The following is a 20022-nucleotide window of genomic DNA, read 5'->3' as shown; positions in this document are numbered from 1 at the left end:
TCAGCTCCTGTCTGTGGCTAAGGCTAATCCTAAGTTCAGTGATGGGTGTGGAACTAAGAACATCACATGTTTCAAGGAGTACAACTTCTTCCAACTTTCTTCAGTCTATTCGCGCACAATTCGTAATAAGCAGCACTTGCATCGCCAATCCGCAATAAAGTTCTGTCTTCTCCGCAATAAAGTATCAATTTCATGGATTCAGTCAGTTTCAGATGAGACACAACAACAACAATGGACTTTCAACAAATCAAATCTTTCAACAGACTCAGACAACATTATGGTTCAATGCTATCTATCCTTTTGTGAAAGTAAACATTGTGACCACAATCAAATAGACTTATACAAGTGACAAGAGACACTAAACTTGAGGACTACAGTGGATGTTGGTGTTGAGTCTTGGTTTTTTTTTGATTTTATCTTTTTGGTGACATGTCTTTTAGCTTTTCCAAGATGTCTCTGACTAGAGATTCTATCTCCAGGATGTCTTTGACTAGAAAAACAAGGATGGGGTATCATCACCTTTTTTTTTTTTGCTGTTTGTGGATTGTCTCTTAGTAATGCTATGACTTGTCCAAGGATATGAGGACACTGAGAGTCTAGTGTGAACTGGGGCATTCCTTGTTTGTGACTGTCTAATCTCCATGCAAACAGGTACAATGACTTCTGGGGTCAAACATATACCTCGATTGTCATAACCTACTTGCCATAATAAAGCTCAATGATGATAATGCACAAGAAGCTCTTTCACTTTCATATCTTCTATCTTCCATCCCCCTTTCTTGATTGACTTCCATCATCCTTCTTGAGTCCATGTTGCCTGCTATCACATGACTGAGTATAATGACACGCCAAAATATTTGCATTTCATGTAGTTGCACCTGCATTACCACATATTAAGCATTTCATACATACATATAGACATCACAATTACATCACATCCTGCACACAACACATGTTAGCACATTCTACATTCTCATCATATTCATCTACATTTTATATATTCACATTTCCATTGGCATAACATATTAAAAAACATAAAAGAACAAAAATATTGCATTGCATCATATACATATTTGTATCCATATCATAAGCATCACATAGAAACATACATCACATAGGTACACGTGCATATAGCTGCCGCAAGGATGAATCATCTCATATATATATCAAAATAATAAGTGTCATGATACAATGATGTCAAAATCATATGGCTACAATCACCAGAATGTGTCTACATCATCATACAAGAATGGTACAAAACTAATACATAGGGAGCCTCTAAGGCTATGATGAAATCCCTCCCTCAGAGCCGCGTGGCCTCGATGGATTTTGAGCCGTGGAAGGACCTGCCCCAGGATCATCTCTCATGTCCCTTCTATCTGGTGGTGGTGGAGGACCCATAACCCCACCGCTAGATGCCTGTCTCCTGTCCCTCCCTCCAGTGGTCGTCGCTGTTCGTGATAGTCTACAGAAGCTCTTGGCTCACTGCTCTGGTGGCACAACCCCATAGTATAGGTCTCTCCAGTAGCCTATCTCCTCCCCGGCTCGCAAAACATAAGCATAACCAACTCCCATGTCCTCTACCGCCTGCCTCCCTGCCCTCAGTGTTGTCTCAGCCTCTGTATAACGCTGGATAGCCTGATCTTGCTCCCGCTTAGTGTCCCTCAGCTGTCTCCTGAGTCCATCCCTCTCCCACTCGAGATCCTGGATCTCATCTGCCTGTCCCTAGCAGATCTCCCTCAACTCCAATAGCTCATCCTCCTCTCCCCCCTGTACCTGTATGGGACCTTGTGCTTTTGGCATCTGTAAAGGCAATCCACCTCTGCCTCTCGCCACGCGAGCCTGTCTCTCCTCCCCACCCTCTCTCCACGGAGCCACTCTCCTCTCTCCTATCGCACCCCGCCTCCTCTGTCTGCTGCTACCCCCACCATCTCCATCATCATCCTCATCCCCCCCGCCATCTCCATGTATCTGCTCACCTGGATGTGTCAGGCGAGGAAATCGATGCTCAACCCAATATGCAGTATACTCTGCATCCATCCTTGCATCCTCTATCTCTGGCCACATATCCCAAGGCATGGGCACCATCTCTACCAGCTGCATCACTGCTTGATCATATGATAATAATGGCCCGAAGTGTGCCTGATCTCTCACTGTCCGAGCATACATCCCAGAACCCTAAGGCATCCGCTAAATCCTACTGAACTGCCTGCATACTCTATCCACCAACTGCCTCTCCAGTACATAGGGCATCCGCCCAATCAGATACATGCTCCTGAATGTGTATGGCAGCTCCACTGCATCATCCTCCCACTCCTCGCACTCTCGGTATGGTCTCCATACTACAGTGTCAATCTCATCAATGACCCGGTGCCAGTACTCCAACCTCTCGATCTGTGGTTGAGATGTAATCATATCATATAAATGCACAAAACTACGCCCATGGCGCCTGCCTCTAAAATGAATCGATCGGGTCACTGGTAGATTCTCATAAGACCATACCTGCAATAATGTCACTCCGCAACCCAATCCTATGGACCATGGTATACAAACTGATGAAGCTCATAGTACAAGTGTGCCAGCACGCACGGTCCCCAGACATATCTAGTATGATGTGTCACCAGTGTCTCCAATGTGCTCCCCCAGGCCACAGCCAACCCTCGTGTTGCCCTGTCCAGACACAGGAACGCACTAATCACTCCTACCAGTATTGCTGGTAGTGCCAATCCCGTCTGTGTCATGGTATCCCATGCCACGTGTCCTGCCCTCATCTCCAATCTGGGATCCAGAAACACTCACCTCAGGGCATCCCTGTCTCCCTCTCGATCGTAGGGTATCAACTCCCCATCGATCGGTATCTGCAGTATCCTGTAAACATCCTCTAAGGTGACTGTCATCTCACCCATTGGCAAATGGAACGTGCATGTCTCAGAGTGCCATCTCTCAGCAAGTGCAGTCAGCAATCCCATGTTTGCCCGAAACTCAGGCACATACAGAATGAATTGCAAACCCATAACCTCAATAGTTGCTCTATCCTCAATAGTCAGCTCCGGTTGTAAACTCTGAGTCGATGGGAATCTTTCCTATAACTCTAGCATAGGTAGGTACTCCTACAGTCAAGCAAATCAACTGTGTCAGTCAAAGTGGCATTCCCTGTTCATCATAAAATGCTACTCTTTATCCTAAGCGCTTATGATACTCTATCCTAGTGACACTCACTGTTGATCACAAAGTGTTGCTTCTATCCTAGTGGCATTCCCTGTTCATCACCAAATGCTGCTTTTTATCCTAGTGGTACTCACTATTCATTACAAAGTACTACGTGTTTTGCACTCCCTGTTCATCACAAAGTGTTGCTCTTTTTAGTACTCCCTGTTCATCACAAAGTACTATGTCTTGGTACTCACTGTTCATCACAAAGTGCCTTGATCTATCCTATCCTAGGGCCTCTGCTTGAGTGTATCCTCTTGAGTAGTTTTCTAATTGGCAACGTATGTTCTATCACAGAATTGTCAATCCTAGCCCTATCTGCTATTCTAGTCTTCCCTAGAGGACCTTCTTGAGTGTATCCTCTCAGCAGCTTATCCAATCCACAACGTATGTTCATTACAGAACTGTCGATTCGACCTTGAAGACATAAACACGCTTACATATTACACAGACGTTCCTATGCTCTGCACAAACGCGCCTTCTCTGCACAGACATGCCCACATAGTACAAACGCACCTGCACAACGCGCCTGCACAACGCAGACGCGCTCGCATTTGACATAGATGCCTTTTCTTGCACAGATGCGCCTAGCTAACCTAGACACGTCTGGCACCAGCATAGACGCACCTCAACATTTTTTGACCTTGTTTGACATACCTAAAATGAATTTATTGTGCTACCTAGTATGTATTAATGACAACATTTATTGCGACAAAGTACAAGGAGGTTTTGTGGTACTCACTGGCTCTCCTGCATCTGCTGGCCTCTGAAATCGGCGAACGCGATTGAATCTGTGAACCAATGCCATCGCTGCTAACTATTGCTGCTCTATTCTCTCTCTGCACTCTGATCTCTAGGATGTGTGGATGACAATGAGGATGTATTCCCCTCGTGGTCTATTTTATAGACTGCCCTAGCCCTAGCCTTAGCCCTATTCAGTCTTCTTTATCCCGTGACTCTGTCACTCTATCTTGTCAGTTCATTCTAGCCTTTCTTTCTTATCGAGAGATTGTCTGTGATCTTTCCAAACATTTTCATCCAATCTCTCGAGGGGGCATATCATTCCCATCTTGGAGCAAACTTGCATCAGTTCATCCTATCTTCTTTGAAACAACGCGACAAGCTGCATTGTCTCAAAGAGGGGCAAAATGTAAACACCTAAAATTTTCCAGTCTAATTAAAAAAATATCTTTATTTATTTAATTATCTTAGCCTAATTCTTCTATTAATTAAATAAATCTTTATTTATTTAATTAATTCATTTATCCTCTTCTAGCCTTATTTCCCATTTAAATAAATATATTTATTTTTTTAAATTACCCTTTTCCCAAATTAAATAAACATCTTATTTATTTAATTGATCCCACTTCTTCTATTAATTAAATAAATCTTTATTTATTTAATTAATTCATTAACCTTTTCTACCCATGACACATGTCATTCATCTATTAATTCATACACTACCTACCCTCTGATTATTTTCTTATTTTCTCTACCTACCCTATAATCTTAGTCGACCATTTATCTATTACACCTCTCAATCTTATCCATGCATTTCATATAGTGTCTTCTATATAAGTAGATGCTTCCTTCATTATCAACCCGATGCATCCTAACTGATCAATCGACTGCACTACGCTTTTGAACTTGCATATGCGATCCTACTTGCAACCACATTTCTGTTCTTTGTTGAGCTCTTGTGCACATATAAAATCTGAGAGCAAATATATCAAGCAAGATCAATGGAGATAGGAAGAATGAAGATTCAAACCCTATTGGACATGTGATGGTATAATCTTTGTGATTTCATTTGATTTGCATTGTCTTAGGTAATCTTCATATGTTATGGTGGATCTTTGTTGTTGTTAGGCTAGGGTTTTGTGGTTGAATTCATTTAGTCTTTCAATATTGTTCTTATCCATTTTCACTGTATACACATATCATTTTCTCATATCATATTATATCTTGAGACCATATCATATTCATATCATATCCTTAGGTCATTGTCATTATCATTGTCCTCTTGCATTTAGTCTCAAAATTAGGTTTGTCAAACTTGCAAAATCAAAACTTTAGATTAAACCCTAACTTATTGTTAGGGAGTCTTGACCTTGTCCAACATTTGTCCTTTTATCATTAACATTTTGTCAAACCTAGCTTAGTATCCAAGCATATAGGTGAGACATTGTCAATTTGTCCTATTGTCATTTTGTCCTTTGTCCTCTTAAGGTCTTGACATCATTTCAATTTCTTAAGGGCCACATCTTAAGGGTTGCATTTTAAAGTTTGTCCCAATCTTCAAAAAGACCAAAAACATTTAGTTGCATTTTCAATCACCTATGTTGCATTCGCTTCATACGTCATTCTTAAATGCAAAAAAAAATCTCCAAAACATTGCATAGTGACATGTCTATTGAAACAAGGTTCCGAGCTCCAATGATGCAAAAAAGTTTGACATATCAACCGATGATTGATCCAATGACTAACACAATGCAATCCAATTTTAATCCAATGCAATCACAATCATATCAAACCCAACAACAAGGCAATATCAATCAAACATTTTATGGTGAAACGTGTGTCTCAATACGAAAAACTAGAGGAGAAACTAGCTCGATAAAAAGAGATCTTGGAACAAAAAGTGAAAAATAGTGAAAATATTAGATCCAAAATGTCCAAAACACTTCAAAAATTTCAAGGCCCAAACTCAAACTTTGAGCCAATTGATGTAAAATCTCTCATTGAACAATCAGATATACCAACTCTCCTCACACAAATAGAAATGATGAAACAATTTCAAGCAAAGATCACAAATTTTAACCATGTTCCGAATCAAGTTTCATTCAACCAAATCCCAAGTCAAACCTCATTTGATCAAACTCAATTCAATCAAACTTTGGATCAACAACCAATCATCCAACAACAACCAATGGTCCAACATGTCCAACCAACAAAATCAATGGTGCAAATTCAACAATATGCTCAACCAAACACACAATATCAACAAATGGTTCAACCAATTATTACGTATCAACACCAAGTTCAGTCAACAAATCAATATCAACACTTACAACCAGCAATTCAAAAACAAAAGTTGTAACTCGCACCAGACCAAATTTCAAACAGGTCAAATCAATTCAACCAAAACTCAATTCAAAATCAATATGTAACATCAAACCAAAACCAATTCACCTTCAAAGAAGTCCAAAATCCAAACCTAACCATGTCAAAACCTTGCAAGGATTCAAATGCTTCTCCAAAGATAGGTATCTCTATTACAAAGCTCTTAAAGAGAGTCCTAAGTGATTTTTCTGAGAAAGATAAAAAGCATGCACTTATGTCTAGTAATGGATCACTCCTGCATAAACAATTAATTGATTCTCCAATGGAATTTATACCTACACTTTTTTAAGCTTTGCAAGAACCTCCCATACCATCTCCTAAAGCTTCATAAGAGAAATTTTCACCATTTCCTTCAAATGATACATCAAATAATGCATCCTCCCAAGGGTTGCCTGCAATAGAAATACATGATAATCAATGTCTTTATACAAATCCCTTGTACTATTTGGAAATGCAAGATTTTATGCCATTAGATTCTTCTCTTTTAGAGAGTTTCATTCAAAGTCCATCTCCCTCATGTCAAAGCATTGATCCCTTGCCAAAATCGCCCATGAATATACAAAGTCCAACCCCATGTCAAGAGGATAATTTAGAGCACAAGAAATGAGTCCTAAAGAAAATAAAGATCAAGATCCTGAAACCTTATCATCCCATCCAATTGTTGATCATGATCCCATTTCCCCAGACACTCGCGATGATTCCGTTATTCATGTCCATTCTATCCAAGAACACAACACCCTTTCAAATCTCATTGACATTCCACATCCTGAGAAAGGTCAAGATATCCCCTCCATCCTTTCTGATGATCCCATTGAAATCCAAGAGCTTAGTACCTTTAAAGAGGAATCTAATGATCTTCCTCCTTGTCAAGATCAAAGTATCCTTCCAAATTCATGTCCACCACAAGACCCCGTCATTACTTTAAATCCTTCACAAGATCCCTTTGTTCCTCCATCTTCATGTCTTAATCCTACACATCCACTCCAAGATCTTATTTATTTTGATGATCCCATTATTCCCCGCATTCTACACAATCCTAGTCCCCCTCATAATCCTAATCCCCCTCATGATTCTAACATGTCGGTGCAAGATGTTCATGAACCCTCAACATTCACAATGGGTTCTTCCACTTTGGTCTAATCCGATCCACTTCATGATCTCATTATTTCTCTCATATCATATCCACCTCATAATGGACTCGCATCTTCTTCCCAAAGAAAAGAGTCTTCTATAGGTCAAAATATTTCTAAAGGCAAAGGAGTAGACCACCACAAGAAAGAACCCCTTCATGTTAAAGAAAATATTAATTGTCATGGCCTTAGTGACATTCCTCAAGACATTGGTACCCCTTCTAAATCAAACATCCCTCCAAAATTCAAACATATCCCTTCCCCTTCATCCCTTCCATCCATCTTAGGTCCTTATATTCCTTCGTCTCCTAGTCAAGGTCAACACAGGCATACATCTTCGAGCACCTTCCATCCATCAAAAAGACCTCCATATCATTCCTATCCATCCATGCATTCCTTTCCCCCTCCAAGCAATTTGGATGCCAATCATAAAAGTCATATGTCTAGCAATCCACGTGTATTCAAGGATCAACATGTCCAGTCTAATCGACATGTCAAAACAAATAAAAATATGATCCAAAAAGAAAAATAAATGTCCAAAAGGCCACAAAGGCCCATTGAGAAAAATAAATCAAATTCAAAATATATATGGGTTCCTAAATCCCTTGTGCAATCTATGTGTTCCAAAGAACAACAAAAGCATGAAAAATACAAAACAATGTGGGTTCCTAAGTGGCTCCTTGAATCACAAAAAGAAAAATCCAACTTGGCATCCACAATTGCTATTCATCCATCCAAATCTTTCAAATATGTTCCTTGATCACCTCCTTCATCCATTTTGGGTCCTTATCTCCCAAAATCCCTAGCTATTCCTTCATCAAAATCTCCATATCCAAAATCCACTCTTCCTCCATCAGTTCATCACCCCTCAAGGTGTGTGCCAATGTTGATCTTGCCTTTATTTTCATCCACTCAAGCCCAATTCTTCCAATACCCTATCCATTATCCAAAGCATATTTTCCATCCTTCTATCCCTTTGGTCCAATCCTTTGCATAAATCCTTGCCTTAGTTTCATCTCATTTTCGATGTCCTTATCCTACCAACGTCTTTGAGCATACTTTTAAAGGTCATGGTCCATTTTGTCAAGGCTAATATCTAAACAATAAGATGCTTGAGTCATTCTTCCATCCCCTATCATGTGTCCATTTTCGGCTTAAATGTCAAAATCCAAAAAAAAAAAGAAAAGACAAAAAGAAGAAAAGAAAAAAGAATAAAGAAAAATCATTCATCCTTTGGTGAAAACCTGGCAAATAGACGCCTTGGGCAAGTACCATGATGAAAACTTGGCAAATAGGCATCATGTGTAATTCATGAACTTCTTGTGTAACCATATTTCAGGGCAGTTTTCATCCATCCTATCATCTATCATATCTTATCACCCTCCATTATCCTACCGTCCCTCATGTCCATATTCCCTTTTCCACCTTTGATCTTGACAAGGCTGAGGATTTTCTTGAACGCCATATATCCAATTCACAACTTTCAGTCTATCATAGCTTTTGGTCTTTATCCATTATCTTATTACAACCTTTCATCCATATTTCTTGGCTTATTACACCCTTTTGTCACTATCTCATAACCTATCAGAACATTCAATTCATATCCCTTATCCATTTTTGATCTTGCTTATCTTATCCATATCCGATCACTGTCCATACACTCTTTTCTATCCCTTGATCTTGATTCAACATATGGATATAAAATGCAAAACTTGGTTTCAAAAACCTTTTGACATGTCCCTAGTGTCATTTTATTTTCTTTACATTGTCATATCCAATCCATTATCCCATCACATGATAGCCCTTGGAAATTGCATCCACTTTGTCTTCATAATAAATGACCTTTGTCTTCTCTTTATCCACCATCATTTTATCAAGCTTATTTGTCCATCTGTCATATTCCTTGCCTTGCTAGACATTGGAGGCAAAATCCATAAAAATCAAATAAAGTCCTCAAAAAATCACTAAATATAAAATATTGTCCTGAAATAATTACAAAAAAAAATCATAAAATGTTTTGAAATAATTCAAAAACATTCATAAAATGTCCTGGAAAAATCCCTAAAAATCAAATATATTCAAAAACCCTACAAATTGGAAAACATTAAAAATCCAAAAACAATCACTTTTGTTTCATTTCAGCTATAAACTGTCCCTTTTGTACATAGTAAAAACATTTGTGTAGACAACAAACAGTTAACATGTTACAACACTATGCTTAACAAATCATGCATTAACAGATGAACTTTTCAATCAAACCAGACATTCAAACTAATCAAAATTGTCATTTCAATCAATCAACATCAATATTATTTGTCCTTGTCAATATTATCATGGGTCTTATACATGATGTGGTATACTCGAAACCAGACTTTGTCCTGTCTTAGACGAGGTACTGCATTCCTTGAATCTAGACAGCATGATCGTCCTTTTATCACAACATTATCAAATTTGGCATTAAGATCAAAATGTTTGTTTGACTTGCTTGGATTTGTGCATTTTTTTTCATTAATTTATCTTCGATCATGTTCCTATGCTACTCGATGATGTCACCGAGTGATTTAGAGTGGTTAGGATGGCTCATGGTCTTTTTCTTTTGTCTTCTATTTGTGGGGTGTTTCATATTATTTTGGGGCAAGTATGTCTTAGGATGGTTGAACCATTCCCTGTCTGCTATGTGTCTATTTTACGCAAAGGGATTGCATCATCGACTTGGCCTTCATTGCCATGGTGCGCTGCATCCATTTTGCCATATCAAAATAAAGGTTCTCACCTACTATTTGCATTTGTGAAAGCAATATTTCGTCGCACTAATCATTCTTTACTTCTTATTTGCATTTCTTGTAGCTAACATTGCTTCTATCCCATCAATCCTTCGATCTATTCATCAAATCAATCATTCTCATGCTCTCTATTCTACCTGATCAATCAAGAATTTCTTCATTTGATATCAATCAACCCTCTTTCTACACTCCATTAACATTCTTCCCTTCTTATTAACATTTTTCTCTTTCATCATATTTTCTCCTTCTAACATTTCTTCTCTTCTTTCAAGAGATCATTCATTTCTTTCATCCATCAACAATCTCTCGAGGGGGCATCCTACCTCCATCCCTTAGTTTGCTGGGTCATGACTTTATTTTTCAATTTTCTTTGAAACAACGCTCATAATCACATTGTCTCAAAGAGGGGCAAAATGTAGACACTCAAAATTGGTCATCACTCGTGTCGCTAACCTAATTTTTAACATGTCTTCTATGTCACATTTGATTTTCATCACATGTTGACATTGTGTCATTCTTCTAATTCAAATTTTCTATTTTCCTAATCATTTAAATCATTTCATTATTAATCAATAATTTCCTAACATTAATTAAGTAATCTTTATTATTTGATTGAGTTCAATCCTACTTTAATTAAATAATCTTTATTATTTAATTAAATTCAATTTCATTTTCCTCATAATTGAATAATTTCTTTAAATTATTTAATTAGCTAATTATCTTCTTCCAAAAATCAAGAATGGAAACAAATCTTTATTTGTTTTTATTTAATTAATTTAATTTCTAATTATCCTCATCCAAATTAAAAAATGGCAATAAATCAAGAAAATGATTTAAAAATTTAAAATAAATCATTATCCAATTTAAATAAATTATTTTCTTATATTCTCCCAATTTTTGAAAATGGAAAGTATGTCGTCATCTGATTTATATGATTTTCAAAAATCATTATGATATCTTCCTAAAAATTGAAAATGGAAGTAACTAGTCAACTTTTGATTTTCTTGTTTTATCTTCTTGGAAAATATCTCTTTAATCTCAATTTAAAATTCGAAAAAGGAGATATGCCTAGTCAAAAGCTGCTTTATGCCATCCATCTTGATTCTCTAATCTTGTCTTCAATCTTCTATAAATTTATCTATCTTTTCCATAATCAGGGGACATTTTTGAATAATTATATGTTGTCAAAATTAACTTCAAATCTATGAATCTTCTCACCCTTGCTTTCAACACATTTGCAATTTGGAGTTTGAGAGCCACATACCATTTGATTAGAAAAAAAAGGAGCAGCGAGGCCTTCATTGAATGGAGTAAACTTGGTTTGATTTTCTCTAATTTATTTTATTTCATTTGATGACCTTGTTGTGAATGTGCTTGATTTTGCATTGTTTTGTGTAATTTTCTTGCTACACTTATATTATCACATGCCGAATTTTTTTCGTTACCTTAGTCAATGCTTTAGTTGTCTCATTGGATAGGATTATGACACATTTCAACATCTTGTGTAATCCTACATCTCATGTTGCCTTTGTAAGAGAGGCTCTTCTGCATTATAACATATCTCAATATTTAAGCAAGCTCATTATTGCATACTCTCTTATAGAAAGCTTTTTTGTTATTGCTAATAATTTTGAATTCTACAACTTCAACATGGTATTAGAGCCATGACCATGCAAAACCCTTCTCAAATATAAGGGTAAAGCTATTGTGAAATGAGATCATTTTATTGTAGGTAACTTTTGTGCATGTTGAAGGAGATTGAGCTCACCATTAAGTCTAGGATGATTGAGAAAGTCAAGATTGACTTCTATTTTGTTTGAATTTGACCATGCAAAACCCTTCTCAAATCTAAGGGTAAAGATATTGTGAAATGAGATCATTTTATTGGAGGTAATTTTTGTGCATGTTGAAGGAGATTTGAGCTCACCATTGAGTCTAAGATTTGAAGAAGGGTTTGAAGAAGTGTGAAGATTTGTTGTTCTAAGAGGTCACTCATTTTTTAGAGCACTTTGGGCCTAAATCGCCATGACCAATGTGTTCAGAAGGCCGATTAAATGAATTTTGACTATAAATTTAATTTTGGGTAAAATTCTTTTTGGGGCAATTTTTTTTGCTTGAGCAGACCATACGATCCATTGAGTGTAGGTACAACATCATCTTTTTTTTCGTCAAAAACTAAAATATTATTTTTTGTGCTTTTTATTATTGTATCAATCATTTTGAATTATATGATTAAGCACAATTATGATGGTTGGCAAATGTTTTTTCATTAAAAAAAATTGTAGTAAAAAATATCAAATCAAAGAGACTACATAACTGGCATAATTTGCTTCCTATCAACCCACTTGTAACTTTTGCAAGACAATTATTATTACCAGTTGGCATCCTTACCTTGGTTGGCCCTTGATAGCCTGTGATCGATGACTTTGTACATTCTATGTAGGTCAACTTCATATTGGTTTGATTTGCTTACTTGTTTCTTGGCATGGTTTATTATTTGCAAGTTGTAGAAGAGTCAAACTATGTGATTGGAAAACTAAGAAAACTCTTTTTGGGCTTCTTGTTGTTTCAATGGTAGTATAAGGTTGTGAGGTATGGGGCAGCAACACTTCAACTAAGAAATGGAGACAAATAGATAGATTACAAAAACATTTAATTATGACTACCCTCAAGGTTAAATAATCTATCCCATATGAGATTGTCTTAGTGGGAGCAGTAGCTTTTCCTATTGAGGCATCAACTATGTTTCGACTGCTATTTTATTTAAGAATGTTAGAAAACATGGAGATGCATCATTGGCAAAAAATGGTAGTGAGAGAGAAACTAAATAGAAAGAAGAGCACATGGATGAAACAAAACATGTAATGGATGAATAAGTGGGATATTATCATAAAAGATTGCCCAAATAACAATGGAGAACTAATAAAGTATATGCAAGAAAAATTCAAAGAAAACATGTGGGTAGGTCAAATATGGAGGAAAAAGGAATACTATATCAAACATTTTAATCCCACACATGACCATACACAAAAGAACTACATAGAAATGGACATAAAATGGAAGGCAAAAATGTTAATTGCTCAGATAAGGACTAGCTCACATTACCTTAGATGTGAAATAGGAAGATGGATGGAATCTAAAGAGGAATGAGAAGAAAGAAGATGTAGATATTGCACTCAAGGGGTGGTGGAGATAGAATGGCATTACATCATGGAGTGTCCAGTCTACAATGATATTCAGATCAACTATGTTGAGATACTAAATGTGAACACCTTGAGCAACCTATTTGACAAAGAAAAGATAACGAGAGTTGTAGATTTCCTAATCAAGATACACATTGGAAGATCCAAGATGTAGAAGGAAATGGAGGTTTAGCAGTCATAGTATTTTGTTTGGGCTTTGCATGCTTTCTTTGCTAGCCATCTATGGGTCCCATAGGTTGTTTGGCATCGTGGACGTTATTAAAAAAATTCATTCATTCAAGTGACATTCATTGGTCAATGACTACAAATCATTGGTCGGCATTATTGACTTGCAGGTTGTTCAACACGACCTTTGTCCTTAGTATTGTATACTTATTGTTGGAAATTAATTATCGATGTGAACATATATATTTTGGTTTGTGCATTGTATATTGGAAGTGGTCAACTCAATCATATTAGCCCACAATGTCCTTCCAATTTACCTCTTCACTAGATTCATTCATGGTGTGGTGGCACATCAACCTTGCATGGTTGTTGATCAAAACCATTGGTTGACACACACAACACATTGATTATTGTGTAGGGTTATAGTACCTTTTTTGCATGGTCTTTGAGTGCATTTTATTATTTCTAATCAATGTTTTACTATTATTTGCAGGGCCCCTGTGTTAGTTTAAGCACTTAGCACCCAACCAAGCGCTCTTCCTAAGTGCTCATCTCCCACAAGCATTCACCGCCTCTCACTACACAACGCATTGATTATTGTGTAAGGTTAGAGTACCTTTTTTGCATGGTCTTTGAGTGCATTTTATTATTTCTAATCAATGCTTTACTATTATTTGCAGGGCCCGTGTGTTATTTTAGGCACTTAGCACCCAACCAAGCGCTCTTCCTAAGTGCTCATCTCCCACAAGCACCCACTGCCTCTCACTACACAACGCATTGATTATTGTGTAGGGTTAGAGTACCTTTTTTGCATGGTCTTTGAGTGCATTTTATTATTTCTAATCAATGTTTTACTATTATTTGCAGGGCCCGTGTGTTAGTTTAGGCGCTTAGCACCGAACCAAGCGCTCTTCCTAAGTGCTCATCTCCCACAAGCATCCACTGCCTCTCACTACACAACGCATTGATTATTGTGTAGGGTTAGAGTACCTTTTTTGCATGGTCTTTGAGTGCATTTTATTATTTCTAATCAATGCTTTACTATTATTTGCAGGGCCCGTGTGTTAGTTTAGGCACTTAGCACCCAACCAAGCGCTCTTCCTATGTGCTCATCTCCCACAAGCATCCACCGCCTCTCACTACACAACGCATTGATTATTGTGTAGGGTTAGAGTACCTTTTTTGCATGGTCTTTGAGTGCATTTTATTATTTATAATCAATGCTTTACTATTATTTGTAGGGCCGGTGTGTTAGTTTAGGCAGTTAGCACCCAACCAAGCGCTCTTCCTAAGTGCTCATCTCCCACAAGTATCCACCGCCTCTCACTACACAACGCATTGATTATTGTGTAGGGTTAGAGTACCTTTTTTGCATGGTCTTTGAGTGCATTTTATTATTTCTAATCAATGCTTTACTATTATTTGCAGGGCCCGTGTGTTAGTTTAGGCGCTTAGCACCCAACCAAGCACTCTTCCTAAGTGCTCATCTCCCACAAGCATCCACCACCTCTCACTACACATCTCTGCTCCAACGATCTGCCACCTCACCCAAGTAGGTGGCACAATCTTCTTATTTGCCTAGATGCACCTACGATCGTATGGACGACCAAGGCCGACCCCTGTATAACCCCCATGTGCTTATACTAGACCCCCTATGTGCTCTAAAGGAGAGATTTTTTTCTTTTTCTCATAACTTCGGTAAACAAAAGCAAAAATTTTAAACGAGATTTGCTAGAAAGCTGATTTCGCCAATTTTCCATTGGTGTAGGTGTTTTTAAAACAAAAACTTGTTTGAGAATTGTTTTTGCTCTCTAAAGTTATATTTTCTACACTAGACCTCTAAGTTCATAAATTTCTGCCATAATTTTCAATTTTCACAATTTTTATAGTGTTGGCAAGGTATTGAAGAGCTCTATCATTGTGCTCATGTATTTTTTTTTAGTTTCAACCCTAGGTAGTATTTATTCAATTTTTTTACCCTATGACATTGCAACTAATTACTTAGACATCTTGACCCCATGAGAGGTTTTTGAAAAGGACTCATTTGCAACATTAATCATATTTGCGATTTTTTGTATTCACGTGATGGTTTCCATTTTTGTAATTTTGCAGAAATATAATATTTTGTAATAGGGTTTTTATTTATTCCTTCTCTGCTAATTCTAAAAAAGGGAAACTATAAACAATGGAGAGATGGTATCATAAAACATCTTAGATGGCTTAAATTATTGCCACATTTGTTTAATTTTGTTCCTCTACCTGGCACACCTAGTAAGAAATTTTCTTGGAATTGTAAAAGGAATTGTGCCTTAGGAGTTATTTCTATGTATGTAAATGATGATATATTGAAGTCCATTGTTGATTTTGAGTGTCCTCATACTCTTTGTATTAAAATTTCAAAGTTATATAGAGATTTTGATACTCATCCATTCCTTGATGATCCTATTTTAGACTGCAATATGTCTCTTCACTTTTCATAAAGTATACCCTATGATTATGAGACTATTCGAGAGTTTGATTCCTTGAAATACTTTGAAACTTCAAAAGTTGAGGACAAGATTGCTTCAAAGGTTCCTAATTCTTTTTTAGAGATAGTTGATGTACCTTCACTTTCATTAATTCCTTGTGCAATTATTGATTGAGACTTCCATCATTCCTTTTCATTAGGACCCTAATTCTTTTTCAAATTTGGATGGCACATTTGAGGGTTAACTCTCCTCTTTGATGATAGCCATCACACTCCTATTGTCAAACCATATTCATCTTTGGAGCTTATTGAACATCGGTTTCCATAGAGTTCCAATTTGTCACCTTCTTTGATTGGATTTGTACCTTATTGGATTGTAGCATCATAATCTTTCATGGACAATGAGACACATGAGCTATTTTCAAAGAAACCATCATCATTCCTCATGCTTCCATCTTTCATTTCCTATCCTAAATGGGAAGCATTCTTGCATTTGTACTTGTTTTTGTTTCTTCTCAAGGGGAGACAAGTTGTTTATAAGAATTGGATCACATTTTTCCTTTAGACACTTACCATTTTTGTAGGAGATTATTCATTGTAGAGGGCTTCTTAATCTCTCACTTTCTCTCTTTTGGGGGGGGGATATCCATTGTATCTTCATGATAGATATAGTGCTTGGGGGGTATTGATGAGACCTCCATACATCACTCATTCTATCACTTGTATATGATCTTCTTTGGATTCTCTCTTTTGGGGAGGGTTTTTTCCCTAAGTAGTTTTTCTCCTTTTCTCCATTTATGAGATCATTTGTACATGGATACCTAACATGGTCTAATAGCTAGGACTAATCTTGTGTCATTTTCAAAACAATTTACTCCCTAAGTTTCACTTAAGGAGGGGTGTTGATGTGAATACAATTTTGGACCTAGTAAGGTCTTGTACTTAGTGATTTTCACTAGTTCCTAGATGGGGACTTACATGACTTAAGTTTACTTATGTCCTAGGTGGCATTCTAGAAGATTGGTTAGTTGTCACATGATACTATCTTATCATATGACAACTACTTTTAGTTACCTTAATCAACACTTTAGTTGTCTCATTGTATATGAGTATGACACATGTCAACATCTTGTGTAATCTCACCTATCATATTGCCTTTATAAGCAAGGCTCTTGTACATTGTAGCATATCTCATATCACAATATTCAAACAAACTCATTATTGCATACTCTCTTGTGGACGACTTCTTTATTTTTGTTTGTGATCCTGAAGTTTACAACTTCTATAATAGATTCATTGCAATGTTTATTGTTCATTGTTCATCTATTGTCATCAAGATTCAACATTGAAATTTAAATTTTATTTTCAAATTTGCTAAACTATTCTAAAACTGTGCTAAAAGTTCTAGAAATATAAAATAAGTTTTAAATTTATATTGTTTATTGCAATGTCACAATGAGTTCTCATGGTAAGAGTGAGTATGAAGTTGAGGTTCACAATGAAAGTATTGAATCTGACTATGTGCCTAAGGCTGAGAGGGGTGACCATGAGAATGAACCTGAAACCAAAACCACTAATTCCATGGCAAGTGCAACTACATGTATAAATTATGCTAGAGGTCCTTTTGATCATAAGTATCCTTTGAAACAATTTACGTCAAAAAAATTTTAGCACGACTAGGACATCTGGAGCACAAGGTTGTGGAAATGCAAATTTTGTGCACTTGAATTTTATGGCAGCATTACTAGAGTTAATGTCCACCTTCATATTCAAGGAAAATGTGTGGAAACATGTGCTTTTGGGGGAGACCGGCAAACTCAAAATATAAAGTTGAGATATGCAAGCTATGGGGCACCATTGATGATTATGCAACTACACCTATGTCTTCTTTGTCTTACAGGTTGCAAGCTCATCAAAACCAACCACATGGTTCTATGCATACTTTGCAGAGGAGAGTGGAAGAGTTGCCAATTTCTTCTTCAGGGGCCCATGTAGGAGAGGCTAGCGGAAAATGCAAATTGACAAGTGATGCTTGTAACCCCATAGCTGATTTATTCAGTGTACAACTGAAGGATGGTATAGATGATGCTATTGAAATATTCTTCTTTTCCAATAGTATTCCATTTCATGTGGTTGGATCTCCTTATTATAAAGAGATGATGGCGATGGTAGTAAGGGGAGGAACACTGCATGTGCCACCATGGGAGACAAAATTGAGGACCATGATCTTGGATAAGAACTATTCCAAGATAAATGTGTTAATTGAGGCAAAATAATGTTGGGTGAAAAGTGGATGCGATATATTCATGAATGTGTGGACTGATATTAAACATTGTCCACTCATTAATATCATGGTTACATGTACAAAGAGCCCATATTTTCTTAAGGTAGTTGATTGTTCAGGGCATCACAAAGATGTAGATTTTCAATTTCAGATCTTCAAGGATGCTATTGAGGAGGTTGGGCCACAAAATGTGGTCCAAGTAGTGATAGATGCAACCTTTGTGTGTAGGGAAATTAGTTGAGGTAGGTTATAGACATATTTGGTGGACTTCTTGTTGTGTTCATACCATGAATAATGCATTCAAGGACATGAAAAAGATTGAGTAGGTCAAAGCAATGGTCAAAGATGCTAGAGATGTGCAAATGTTTATTTGCAACCACTACACTTTAGATGCACTCTTCAAGAGCTTGTCTAAAGAGGAGTTCTTGAAACCTATTGAGACTAGATATGCATCCTATTTCATTATCTTGGAGAAAATGATTGAGTTGCAAGAGGCATTGCAACTAATGGTTATAATAGCAAAATGAAATTGGTGGGCCGAGTCAAGGATATTATAGGGGAGGATGGTAAAGGATATAGTGAAGAGTGATTCTTTTTAGGTGATGCAAAATATTTAGTTGCCATCATTTCTCCAATTTTCTAGGTCATAAGATATGGGGATGCTTATATGTACCTAGTCTCAGAGAGGTGTGTGAGTACATCGATTCTATGCTTGACCAAATGAGGGTCGTCATGTGAGAGAGAGATCCCACACTAGCATTCTACAATGAGCACATTCAACCAATCATTTATTAGAGATGGGAGAAGCTCAACACTCCCTTGCACATGGTTCTCTATGCATTGAACCCTAAGTGGTACAAGCATAGGCTTGGTAGAGTTACATCGGTACAAGATATTGAGGTGAAGGCAAGGTTCTTTAGGGCAATTGAGAAGATGTATGATCTTATAGAGGTCAACATCATTCATACTAAGTGGACCAAATTTACCACTCTTTGGGGTTATTCTAAGGTAGCCAAGATGGGTATGGCAACTATGGCACACAAGGACCCAATTTTGTAGTGGAATTGTCATGGACTGATTCCTTCGATTACCTCTCTAGCCATTTGATTTCTATCTCAAGTTTCTAGTTCTTGAATTGTTGAGATGAACTGGTCTTCTTATAGCTTCATCCCCTCTCTCAAGAGGAACAAGCATACCTCTGGGAGATCATAGAAGCTTGTGGTTGTACATAGTGCTATGCATTTCATTGATCACAAGACACTTGTGTAGAAAGAGAGTCCATCAATACAATGGGATGTAGAGCCAGAGGAGCCAACACAAATTGACGAGGATGCTACAATTACAAAGGCAAGGTTGGTTGGTATTAGTTTGGTGAAGTTTGACCATGGAGAGTCCAATTGTTCTAGTATGAGGAATTTGGGGATGATTAGAGGTCTCCCTTCACCACATTTAGTTATTTTGACATCATTGTACCCATTGTAATCATCTTAATGAAATCTTGAATATATATAAGTTTCAAACTTGACATATTCATTGATGTTAAATTGTTAATGTTGAATGTTCACTTCAAATTTTAGTAGTATTCAAGTATTTTAGTATTTACTATTGTATGCAAGGAAAAGTGATTTTAAAGGAATGCCTAAAACATGTTAAACAC

Source organism: Cryptomeria japonica, chromosome 3 (genome assembly GCF_030272615.1).
Source record: "Cryptomeria japonica chromosome 3, Sugi_1.0, whole genome shotgun sequence".
NCBI lineage: Eukaryota > Viridiplantae > Streptophyta > Pinopsida > Cupressales > Cupressaceae > Cryptomeria > Cryptomeria japonica.
This window is presented reverse-complemented; position numbering follows the sequence as displayed.